The sequence below is a fragment of the Electrophorus electricus genome, chromosome 25, assembly GCF_013358815.1.
Source record: "Electrophorus electricus isolate fEleEle1 chromosome 25, fEleEle1.pri, whole genome shotgun sequence".
Taxonomy (NCBI): Eukaryota; Metazoa; Chordata; class Actinopteri; order Gymnotiformes; family Gymnotidae; genus Electrophorus; species Electrophorus electricus.
The window spans coordinates 2,990,361-3,003,854 of NC_049559.1; the positions used below are offsets into that span (position 1 = coordinate 2,990,361).

Consider the following 13,494-nt stretch of genomic DNA (forward strand, 5'->3'; position numbering starts at 1 on the left):
AGACAGCGGCAAATCAACGGCTGGGCTGCGTGATGTCAGCAATGTGCTCAGCCAGTCAGAGCGCGCGGCTTGGCTCACGTCGCGTCACTGGCTAAATTGAGCTCTTCATTAGTGAAACATCCACAGCCAGGGGCGTCAGGACGAGCGGTGGGCGGTTTACCTTCCCACCCCTGAAAAGCAGCCGCACCATCACATCCTGCGCAAGTGAGAGAGCGAGCCTCGGGGGGGGGGGGGGGGGGGGGGGGGTGAAAGCGCCTTCGTGGAGGCTGGGTCACATACGATCACACGGCATCCTTATACAGGGGTCAGGGGGGAGTGAAAACTCGTGTGAATCAATTTCTCGGAGGACCAGAAGGGGTGAACATGGCACTCACTCTGAGCTTTGGTTGCGAGTCAGATGAATCGATTAATTCCGAAAATCTTTCTAATTTGAACACCTAAAACGCCTCTTATGTAAAATGTTCTCTCAGCTGAGGGAGAGGACCAGAGTCAGAGTCACTCATAGTAAAATACAAACACACCAATTTCAATAGAAAACATTAAAGAGAATTCTCTCGCACCCAACATGAGGATGGTACGATATTTACTGCACACAAGCTTTTTGAGAATGCATTCACTTTGTTTAAAGGACGGAGAACTCAATGTCAAAAGAGTGCAAGGATATGGGAAGCCAGAATGCGACGACTCTTCTCTCACGTCTGCAGCTCCAGTTTCCCATATCCGCCGTGATACGTGTGGACTCCCACATTTAAGTCAGCTCCGTTTCCTCTGTAAAACAGCTAACAGCTATAATGTGCGAGTAAGAAGGGACTGGAGTCCTCACCGCTCCTTCCTCTCAGACTGGGCCTGAACACGTTCCGCTGTCAGGCAGGGGGTCCGTAGAGCAGGCGTGTGTCAGCTGTTCTTAAGACAATTACGGGAGGCAAGTATGCGAATGAACGCTCGCCCTGCGCCTCCACTGATGACACGCGGCCGCAATAAAGCGCTATGGAGTCTCCACAAAGAGGCCCTGGGAGAGAGCGGCGAGTTCATTAAATCTGTTTACGTTACTCGCCCAGGACAGCAGAAAACGAGGATGCGTGAAGACTTTGCCCATCAGTAACACAGCCATGGATATCCTGGTAATAAGATGAGAAAGCTCTAAAGTTCAGCTGAACAGATGAAAAGGAAAACCACGGGAGTGGGGCATTGCTAGTGGTCCCCCCAAACCCCACCCCTCCCACCCAGCACTGCCCCAAGCAGTCCCCCGCCCCACTGCAGCTTTCTATGCCCTTTGATTGCCGAATCGGTGCAGACAAGGTCGAGTTGCAGATCAAATCTGAACGTTCTACACCTGAAAAGGGTAGTCACAAACGTGCACGCGTGTTATTAGCACAGCTACACTCCAAGCTGCCCTGAGGAAGTCGCTCACACAGTCCAACCTCTGACGCCGCAGCAGTGGGCCGCGACCCGGAGCCGGCTGCCCAGGACCCTGTGCTACCCCTCGCTCCAAAGGCCCAAAGGGGCTTGTTCACAAACGCTTCTTTGAGGATCACTGCTCGGCATCAGGCGCCACGAGCAGACCGGTGGAGGGGTGAACAGTGGCGGGAAGGTGGGGTGCACGGCCCAAGATGTTGGCACACGCTGCAGCCTGAGCTTCCGCAGGAAAAAAAAAAAAAGCACATCACGTGGCCTGGCTAGAGCTCACCTCTAGATTTGCCAGGGTGCCTTCACAGCTTTGTTACACAATTCGCAAGTGACTTCCGGGCTGATCGAAGAAAATGTCTTCATGAATTTGCCTTGATAAAAGACTCCAGATAAGTGATGACACAACTTGTAAAAAGCACAAGAATCAGTTATTAGTTCTCACAAATGCAGAGCAGGTTACTGAGGCAAAGCTGTGACACTTATGCAGTCAGCAATTCAGTCACCCCAACACCACTCACCTGCAGGTGCACCAAGCTCAGTGACACAGAAGGCTCCTGGCAATAGCGTACTGACAGCCAGAAAGATGAACATAAACTCGTAGATGAACAACTTTTCCCTAATTGCCCTTGCCTGCTTCCCAGAAGAAAACGATCCTCTTAGCTATTCAATTAGAAAGAACATGTGTCAACGTTGGCCCTATATGTACTAAATTACAACACTGTACTGATCGTAAATCAGGGGTGGTGATGTTGAATAAATAACTACAGGTGCCCCAGTTTGAGAGTCCAGTATATTGTGTATGCCCATGTCAAAATAATAGATGGTGAGATGCTCTGTTGTCTAGGAGATAGCAGTTAATCAAGACGCCAGCAGACAGCTTGTGAAGGCTACACAAAAGCTCAGTCTTGTCTGCTACGCTTAAAAGGCACAGGGTACAGGATCACAGAATCATTTCGTCATGCCGTTAGCCAAACCATGAGGACAGGTTAGCGAGACCAAAAGTTAAGAACAACAACAATCCACACTGGGACCAGAACTTGTAAAAATACAACAGCAGCAACAAGATACTTCTTAATGAACTTCAGAAGAATCATCATCAGTAGTAATAGCAGTATTTGATCCTTTGGTCCTTATTTATGAACCCCAAGGGAATCCATATTAGGCTGTTCGTATACATGGCTTACCTGGATACCAAATGCATTTAAGCATTCTTAGCTGACTCACTCAACACCTTAAACCTGGGAAAGGTCCTACTACACAGACCCAAGAGCCTGCCACACACCTCAACGTGCGGAAAGCCACTTCAACAAGGAAAATATAAACAGCTTATAAACAGCAGCGGTGGGAATCCCTGCCTCATCTGAGCTTGCATCCACATCACAACAGCTGGGTTTCATCTGGATACACTAGCAAAAATCAGATTAAGACATGTAAAATGAGCCAAGGAACTGTAATGTGATACAGAAACTATTATACTATTAAGCCTGCACTATCATACATTAATATTTAAATTGCCAAAATGTCTGACATTTTCATAAGGTGCAAGGCTCACCTTTCTGACACCTATATTTAGCCTATACAGACAAACATAACCAAAGAGTGTGATGAGGTGTCATCATGCCTCCTATATGCCATGTGTACACCTGCTCTCGATGGGTTGCTTTCTAGTTAATGTGACGCTGAACCACAGAATCATAGCACTGATAATATTGAGAGACTGAAAGCCTGCTGCATACAAACCTTTTCACTTTGTATTTTTGTAAGTTTGTAAACCTTAACCATAAATAAAAATGTTTTTCCAAGATTTTCCTGGATGGCATAGCGCAAGCATTGTGGTGCTATAAGAATAATATAACCAAGCACCACTAAACAGTGCCTCATTTTGAAATTGCTATTTTTAAGTAAGGATCTATTTTCAATATTAGAACCACTCAAAACATTCTCCTCTGGATTCACCTGAAGTAAAATATTAAACAAAAGCTGTTCAGAGCCATTGTCATCACACACTACTTTAAAAGTTGAATTCTGAGAGGGGTTTCCACCCCTTTTTAAAATATATACTAACCCATCTCTATCAAGGCACAATACACACAGTTGGAGGACAACAAAGTTCTACCATGTACTTCCGTTTACTGTTTTTAAGACAACCGAAAAATAAATCAATTTGCGCATATTTACAAATTCTTATTTTCACCTGTTTCCAGGAGCTTGTTGCGTTTCTGAATTGCATTATTTATTCATTTAAAATAATACACTTGAATAGATCATGCGATCTAATGTCCAAGCCAAGTGACTAACCCACAAGCCGCGTGTCACATGTAATGTTCGTGAAAGAAAAACATTCTGACTGAACAATAGCTGATATGGATGTGTCTTTAATATTAAAGGCTGGCCAGTTGTATTAGTGTGCATATCTTCACTGATTGTATTACTTGTCAGTGCCTGACAAAACAATAAAGGCAAGGTCTAGCCTGAGGAATTATCCCCAGCCATCTAAAAATCCTCCATGTAGATATTTCCTACAAGGTCCATCTCAACCCTTCTGTTAGCTTTATGCATAAAGGATGTTTAACAAGGTAGCAATGTCCCAAACTGAGCTAATACGTAGTTAAATTCCACCGCAGTTCAGCTGTTGAGAAGCTGCGCTAACAAGGCAACCACGTGGCCTGGTCTTGGCACAGAGTGCCTTACCTAACTGCCTCCTGAGAAAAACAGATGCTGAAGCTCCACTGCGCTCTCTGGTACAGTTCAAGAGAGGAGAGGAGCAGCAGAGGCAGGGTCTCAGTGATGAAATCCTTCCCTCGGGGGGAAGGCTATGGGCCTTTAGCAAACAAAGTGTGGATTATCACCTTTTTCACCTCAGTCACTGTCCATTTCCAGGTAATAATCCTTTCTTGGTCTTCCACAACACCAGGCCCCTGCAGTTCTGTTAGTAGCTGGTAAAAGGTGGGGTAAACGGTACAAGGGCAGAAACTACAGGAGCAGGTGGAGAACACCCATCTTGCTTTGTAAAGTGGCCATTACCTGTGAACCCGCTGCTCAGTTTTTCAACATTAATCAGCTGTAACCACCTTGAGGGTTGTGGATAAGGCTGATCAAGATCATATGCTATTATTACTGTGATGAACTCAGTCACTATGCTTTTATGAGCATTTTCCATAATAAAATAAATTTAAAAAGAAACTATAGAAAGTTAAAACAGCACCCATTGGTGGACCTCTAGCTAACACCATGTTAGAAAATTGTGTATATTTTTTACCATCTATTTGTTTTTTTCCTGCCCCATTTATTTTGGTAAGCGTAACCAAGTCAAAGTAAAATGGACTATTTCATCCGTTATAAAAACCTCAAAGAAAGCAAACAGAGAGTAGCATCAAAATGTTTTCCAACATTGTGAGATTATGTTTTTAGCACACCCAGTTCTTAGCAGTAGGATCCCTACCCCTGGGTTCTTTGCACATTAAGCTCTTTGCCTTTTGCTCCAGTATGGTTATCAAGGAAGGGAGAGACGTCTCAGCACATGAATGATAAGCAGCACGGTCCCACACTCGATAGAAGCTTCATCCTGAAAATCATCAGCCACTTTCTCCTCTGAGCTGCAACAAAGGAAACCAAAGTGGCCCTGTCATTCATGTCTCTCCAGCACTGAGGCCTCATACTGGAGGAAGGAGGGGGGGGTGGTGAAAAATCATCTGTCAAATAATTAGAGCTTGTCCTGCGATTTCACAGTACAGTTGTCTTTTTCTTTAGCACTGAGGGGGGGGGGGGGGGAGAAAACCCCTCAGCCAGCATTCAGTCAGGAAACACCTGGCACAAAGCTTGTGAGACAACACTTCCAAATGGCCGACCGACTCATTTACATAATAAAGAAAGCGTAATGCCAGCGCTTACTAATTAAGTCTCACAATGCAATTTCTCTTCTTCGAGAAGGCAAAAGAAAAAAAATATAAAAAGGAAGTGGGGTGGGTGAGGAGGGGGGGGTGGAAGTGACAAATGCATTTATTTACATTTTTCCCTAAGGACGTCACAATTCCTACATAGACACTGGGAAAAAAATCCTAATGAGGTCCCTTGGGGGAGAGAAGGAGAAGAACCTTCTTCACTCTGCAGTGAGGAACGTGACAGAGCTCCTGTGGACAGTGTTCCATCCTCATTAGAGCCAGGAAAGGATACTGCTCTGCCGAGCCAGCCCTGGTTCATGATGTGTCACCGTGCGACGATGCCGTTACTCTTCATCGTGACACACTCCTGAGGTGGCAAAGGACATGCGGCAAGGTGCGGAAGTAGGAAAACGAAATCGCTGGCAACACAACTGGTTAATACATGCCTCGCTGATGTCGCTTTGCTTGAATTTCATTTTGGCGTCTTCCAGTTCAACAGAGGTATCTCAAGGTCAAACTCGGACCAGAAATGGACTGAGCAGCCTAGTCCAACTAGTACGCAGCTGCAGCAACAAAGCCTTCGGTCTTCAGTCCTTAGCACCTTATTTGGTGTGTTTGGATCCGTTTAGTATACTGTCATTACACAGTATAGACTGCAGGTCACACAGTCGTTTATCATTTCTCTGATGGCAACAGCATGTGATTTTGCCCTCAGAGTTCCCCGTTTTAGACAGGAATCTCAATTAGAGGAGTCAGGTAAGCAACACCGGTGTGGGGCATGGCATGTAGACTAACACACAAGCATATGGACGGGGTTCTTACTCTCCCTGCCAGAAAGCTGCAAACTCCCTTATTCCAGCTACAATCTATTACCTAGCAAAAGATCTAAAGCGGTCTGAACAGCCTGCTTAATGATGATTACCTTGTTTTTGTTTCGTGAAATCACTGAGCATTAGTAACAGGAGATGCAATTACAGTGAGTGGGGAAAGCCGTCATTAGGTACAAGGCAGTTAATTGTCGGAATCAACTGTGAACCATTTCAATGGAAAAAAAAATAAAAAGTGACATGACATTTTGTACATTGTGCAACACTGGAGAGAAAAAAAACATCCAGTGCTGCAAGGAGCTGTCAGACACAAATCCTCCAACTTTAACACTGCGAGGACTTGTAACAGGTTACTGGTTTATACCACCAGCACGTGACCAGGCTTCTCTCAGGCACCAAGGTCTTATGACTACCTCTCAGTGGAGTTCTAAGAGAAACCAAAACATGAGTGCATTATGCACTTCTTAGGAAGAGTGGTCTTCATTCAGCCCTCTTGTGTAGCTGACTATAAAATACATAAGCAGCTCAGTGTCTCCTGACTTCATAGACAAATACAAACACGGCGTCAAGACACAGCTCGTCATTAGGAATTCAAGACTGCACACTCTATATGGATAATGACGCATTAGACCTTAGCACAATACTTATCGCGATCTTACCATTTCCTTCTCTGGGCTACGAAGACAAACAGACAGAGAAAAAGAGGGATAGAGAGCATGAGCAAGATGGAAAAGACAAAGTTCACCCTGTAAAAATACCGGCAAAGTGATAGCCTTTACTCACAAGGATATGAAAGGTTTACCCTCTCTACTCAAGAGGAGAAAGGGCAATGGTGTTTGAAGTGCGGTATTGAACCATGCAAGACCACCAGGCTTTGTTCGCCTCAATATGCAAATCTCTGCAGACACTGCCAATGAAGGTCTGCTGACACAAGAATGGTGCTGGGGCTCATTACACAAGCTTGAAGAGCGAAGAGAGATCTCTTGCAATTAAAAAAATCTTATCTGCAAGAATGGCACAGATAAGCTGGGTCTATGTTAGGGTGAGCTCTCACTACAGCCAGAGGTGGCCACCGCTGCGCACAGGCTAACATATGTAAATGAAGGCCGGTCATTTTTACTGTGGGAGATGTAGGAAATGGATCAAAGATTCTGCCAGCACATATTCTAATTAGGTCAGACCTTGTCCTAGGTGTCGACCTCCACCTTGATTTGCCAGAAGCTGGCGGATCCCTGTATGGTTGGCAGACTACACTAGCGCACACTGAGCTGTGGGCAGAGGTGAGAACAGGGGGCAGCATACCATCGAGGAAAGAACCTGCAAGCAAGTCTCAGACATGAGCAAGGAATATGGATTCGTTCACCAGGGGTCTGGGCTTGTCCTCCCGAGTTTTAGCGCCGATTTGGCAGGGCTGAAAAGACTTTTTGCACAAGAGATTTTCATCAAGGAATTTCATCAAACTAAGTTTAGTGCCTGTCGCAAGTCCATGAACTGTGCAAGATTATTTCCTTCGCAAACCTCAGAGGCAAAACCGCAATGTTGGGGAAATCAGATCGACGCTATGACCCATTGCAATGACGGATGACTCTGGATGGCGCGAGCATTCAAAAGACACTGAAGACTGATGGGGGTGAACCTGTAATGGATTTAAACCCACAGTAGGGTCAAAGCACTGGTGGACAGCTAAAGCCCCCTACTGTGGCAAAGGAACAACTCAACAAATCTCAGATGTCAGATGTTTCATAGAAATGGGGAAGGAGCCTCCCTAATGGATTACAGAGGTAAAAGGTGTGGAAAACCTGAGCGACAGTGCCTTCATCTCACACAGACCATTGAGAAATTTGTCTCATCATAGTCACTTTTCTATAGCACAACCCATATAGCTGAGACAAGCCAACAGTAAGAATGAAAAAGCCAAAAGGTACTTTTCTGGTCTCTATAGTTTATGCTTTTTAACAATCACAAGAGAGGGGCTTGGTTGTAGATGCAGCAAGAAAAAAACAGCTTAGGCATCAGTGAAATATCAAAGATATATGAATGATCCTCAGCAGATTCAGCAAACTCCAGCAAGCTGAGCACATCCTTGGCCATTGCGGTCATGTAACAAGTTACATCAGAAAAACCTGCTTTACACTGCAGTGTAATGCTGTCCAGGTGCACTTCCCTAGCTACACTGCAAGTTCAAATCACATGTCCAAAGCTCAACATGTAGGACTACAGAATGAGATTACAAATATACCACAGAGTCCAAGTGTTGATACTAACGAGGCGGCTCAAGGCTAAAATTAGCCAATGAAACTGGAAACAGGTGGTGTAGTGTTTTAACAAAGGGCTCCTGGGGCTTGTTACTCTCCAGTGAATACCTCCTAGGGGGTGATGTACACCTACATTTGTTCACTCCTCACCAGAGCTCATACATCACTCTATGGCTATTAATATTCCCACTGACAGATACAGGCCAGAGAAGAGAAAGGATTGCAGAACAATACTGCAGATAAGATCAGTTATAATGCAATTAGATGGCCTGACAAACCTTGCAAAAAGATAAAACAAAGATGGGGGGGGGGGGTTTAGCATGGTGGTCAAATAGGTTATTTTTCTCTCCTTCATTTTTTTTCTATCCATGAAAGATAATAACTATCTACCAGAATGATAAAACTTTGCTGAGACGTGTTTTGAGCTTTCTTTATTTGCAGACTGGAGGACAACTACTGCACTGGTTTTAACACCCTGTGTTAGTACAGTGCTCCACAAATTGGCCTCAAACCCTTGAGTATATGGGTGTCACAGCGCATTAATGTATGGTTCCTTAATGCAGCAGGCAAAAGGCAGTAAGGTAGCAGTGTGACTGCACAAACCCCTGTTGCCATTAAAGAGACTTGACAGTGACAGTAGCTCAGTGCCATCAAACAGGCCTAGTCCTAAAAAAGTAAGTAAAACCTGTTTTTTTCTTTATGTACACAATCACTAGCTGTGAGGGGATACCAGAATGCCAGCTAGTGGATGTATGTGTATATGTTTTTAATGTCATAGGTGTGAAGCACAATTCTTATAATGTTACTCTACATAAACTTGCGCAATCAGAGATCTGTGCCGGGTGAGTGAGGACATTCTATTAGAGTTGGTCGCTGCTCAATTACCTAGCAGGCTGACCTAGAGGAGGCATTTTAATTCCCTGACTGCCTTCTATTTTTAAAATGTACGTGCAATTGGACAAATGTGAAAGCAGTGCCAAATTTGTCCCCACAGATCAATAATAATGGGGAAAGCGAATGTACATGCTCACCCTTTGATAACCTTTGGCAGGTAGGTGATATTAGTAACGAATGCAAAGGAACACAGTAGTAGAATCATTCATGTGGGTGAAAATGAAAGCTACACGATGTATGGAAATGCATCAGTCACAAGTAGGTAACAGTAATTACTGTTGTTACAATTAAGTCCATACAGTAGAAATGCATCTTCCACGTGTGATAGAGGACAATGCTTTATACAGTCCACAGTTTGAAAATCTCAAACCTGGCTCGAATAAAACAGTTAGTAAATAAAATATACAAATCTGTTATTGATAATTCTTCTGAAACGTGTACAAAGTATTTTTTCTCAGTTACATCAGCTACGTGAAATGTGCAATAATGTTTCCCTTGTGCATCGTCCACAAGAAAATAAATTAATTAAATTGAACACTGTTGCCAACTCAAACTCTTATATTTGGTTTCGTGCTGTGAAGACCACAGACTGTATAATGGGGTGATCATTTATTGATTGGACATTGATCAAAAGCGTGCAATGCCAATAATACACGACCACGGTAGCTGAGTGCACTGGTTTACCTTCTGCCACTTTTTGACAGCGTCCCGTGTTACGCGATAAACTCTGCAACGCAGAAACTGTCTCGACACTGAGCGACGAAAGCTCAACCTTCGCTAACATGGCTAACTAGACATCCTAACGTGGTGCTAACACACTTAACTGGCTAGCAAATTACGCTGTCGACAAACTTGAGAATCAAGTTTAAATAGCTAGCCAGGTCGTTCACATTGGCTACCTTATCCAGTCATTCATTACAACTTGGCGAAACGGTTGACTACATTACTCTGGACACCGGCAAACATGTTTGGCTACCCCACCAAACGCGGCCTCGGGTCTTCGCCACACGCAGCGAACAGCCGTGTGGTCAGCTAGCGTTAGCTAACAGGGCTGGCACAACACTGGCGACGCGGAGAGGTTCACTAGCTACTGTCTCACTTCAGCAAGACAACACAGCTGGCCAAGCGAGCTACCTGCGTTCTCCCTCTCCGCCAGTCAGGCCCGGAAAACCAAATGGAAGTGTCCAATCCCTACATGAGACTAGACGGTATCTGGCAGCCGATACTACCGAGTGTACATCGTTCGGTGTAACGAACGTGCCCTCCGGCCAACAAGACAGCGGACATTAACCAGGCACAGCAGGCCTCTTAGAAGGCTGGAGTCTAGCTCCTACTTAGCTGACGCGTTTCACAGACGTACGCGGCGCTAATACAGCTAGCTTTACCACTGCAATTACAACACAAGGCAGCTGGTCGTCCATCCAGTTAGCTAGCTAGCTATCTTAGCCAGGCTGGCTAAATTGTTAGCGAGGTTCCACGCTCATCAGAAAAATAACACTCATTTGCTGCTTAAACATAGAGAGGTCCTTTATTAGGATATACTATTCTAATACTTTACGGGATCTTCACAAGAGCCAATATTACAGTGGAAAACCATGTCTTAACAGGCCTTGGCTAGCAGTTTAACCTAGCAAGTTAGCTAGCATAGCTAATTTGATCTATTTCAACACGGACCGTGCCGTGAACTAACATGAGCTAGCGACGAGGCTAATAACACACAGCCTCTGGCTGGTTTTAGTCCACAAAATGTTCACCTCATCGAGAAAAAAAAAAAACTCAAAATCGATAACACAAGAATGATACATTCTTACCGGTTTTGTAAAATTGCGGGTACTCTTGTCTTTCGCTTATGCAAACACTGGAATATTTTCATTTATTTAGCATGAATCGGAAACATGAGGGTTCAAGCCAGCCAGGGGAAGCTGATCGTCCGCAGTCGGGGCCGCCTGGGCGAGAGAAGCCGCGACTGACGCATTGGTCGCTGCGATCGTCGCGGTCACCTTGTAAACTCCAGTAAGGTTCATTTTCATCGTGCGCACAGTATCTTACCTGTATGGGTGGAGTTTAAAACCCGAAGAGATTTTTAAAAATAAAAATAAAGATTTAATAAAGGCGAGCATTTCGTTTTATGTTTGTAGCAAAGGCTGGTGGGCTCCTTCAAAGTAAACCTACATTTTAAACAAACACATTTTATTAGTAAGCTAATTTAAGTAAATGTGTTGCATAAATATAGCCAGTGGAGACAAAAGTAAGAAGCTCCCCAACTACTAAATGGAATTTCAATCCATGGTTTTAAAAATGTTTTATTTTATGCCTGAAGGCATTCAAATCTAGAAACATTTTAACTTTATTTTGCTCAAAACGTTATATGTAAATATGGTTCAATGCATTTCTTAAGTTTAGTAATAGGACTTGTTGTTTTTATGTCTTATGTTTCTGTGACAAAACCAACAATCCTATAGTTTGATTTTTATGCATCAGTGAACTGCTCTTAGCATTTTTAACCACCACATTGCTTAAGGGAAAAGTAACGCAAAAGTAAATATTGCAAGTCTGAGCTTTGATGTACCATATTGGTATCATAGCTTGTATAAATTCTATATAAATCAGGCTATGGTTCTGTGTAAATAGTCTTATAAAAAAAAAAAAATCATATGGCTAAAGCCTATTTTATACCTTTAGATTACACATTTCTCAATTTGAATATAACTTTATGCCTCAGGGACATAGCAGTATTAATTGCAGCTATGTCTGATTTGTCGCTGACTTTTAAATATCTTAGAAAAGTATTAGTGTGGAGGACTTTGCTCCCAAACTTTATCATATTGATTATCTCTATAAACACTCACTGAACCAATAAACCTATTCCAGAGGTGGTCTTGAGGGTTGAGGGAGGATGCTGGAATCAGTACCCTGGAACAGAGCAGCCACTGCTCTGTTGAGATAGGGTCAAATGGTCAATTGAGAGAGAAGCCAGAAGAGCATATGTCACAAGGAACTTCGGTGACCAAGGACCTAGGGACCATCCCCTCAGATACCACCACAGATTAAGCAAAACCAAATCCCTACAAAAGCTATTGATTAAAGAAGTCATACAGACACTGTATAAACTGTGTCTTTTAGTTAACTGCCACATAGCATTCACCATCTTTTATTTCCCTTCAAAGGTACATTTCTCCCATTTATTTGTAGAGCTTCCGATCTCCCAGCTTATGAAAAGCACATATCACTCAAATGACCTTGATTTCCAGACAGGCTTTTAAAGTAAAGCAATCATCGGTAACCTGTCTCACCTAGTGTTACCACAATTCCATTAGCCTTTAACAGCTCAAAATGTCCAAGAGCTGTCTATCAGAGCGGAGCACGAACCTGCAGTGTGCTGGTTTCCATAAAATAACTCTCGGTGCTGATCCCCCTCTCTATCCCCCTCTCCATCTCTCTTTGCCCAGTCACTACCCTCGCTCATTGTCTATGGGCATTGCTTTTGGCTCTCGGCGATCCACAGCGTGTAGGACAAACAAAGCCATGGCTCAGTAAATGCCAGGTTTTTTCTCTCTCCCATCTCCCTAAATTGATTGATACCTTTGAGAAGTCACTTGCTGACGTGAACATTCTGTGAAGAGATGGCTGATCTGCCGCCCTGGTAGGTTTATATAACGGCTGTGTGGGTGGCCCGTGACGATTGAGAAGGGGGCTGCAGCCCAACCCGTAGACGCCGCTCTGTTCGGAACCGCCGAGATGTGTGGGCAAGCCACATTTAACAAATGGATACTGGCTCACACTCAGGTCTATGGGGAGGGTGAGATGAAATTATGTAAATACCCCTCAGAATAGTCACCGGATATGGATGCTTGCTCAAAGTAAAATAGCTATTGATTGTAAATTATGACAGATATTCTTGTGTGGGTTTCTCCTTATTAAATCTAAGTGTTCATGTAGAATTGTATAATAATAAAAAATTCTGCAATATTTTAAAAATAATCATCTATAGATGAAGTATTATAGCTTTTCAGTGTATACTGTAGTATTGGACTGGACCTTTTGACTGTGGGATGCAGTTTCGGTAGTCAAAACACAGGAAATAAAAACATCTTTGTCTTCTCTATATTGACAGTGTTTATTTTCACACTGGACTTGCGAATAGTCTGAGCTGGAAACACTCCTTGCACAGGTGACCACTGGGCCCTGTCACGTGCGGTGTGTTGCAGACAGTGCATGGTGGGTGAATGC

At 43.8% G+C, this 13,494-nt stretch overlaps 1 protein-coding gene across 1 annotated transcript in view; it reads right to left on the minus strand.

Moving 5' to 3' along the window:
• LOC113591430 (R3H domain-containing protein 1-like) overlaps nt 1–10,003 on the minus strand; it is a 40,216-nt gene extending 30,213 nt beyond the window's left edge. Inside the window, 1 exon segment of the mRNA XM_027031914.2 lies at nt 9,949–10,003. The gene's annotated coding sequence lies outside the window, so the exon portion shown is untranslated.
• Between the last annotated feature and the right edge of the window lie 3,491 nt (nt 10,004–13,494).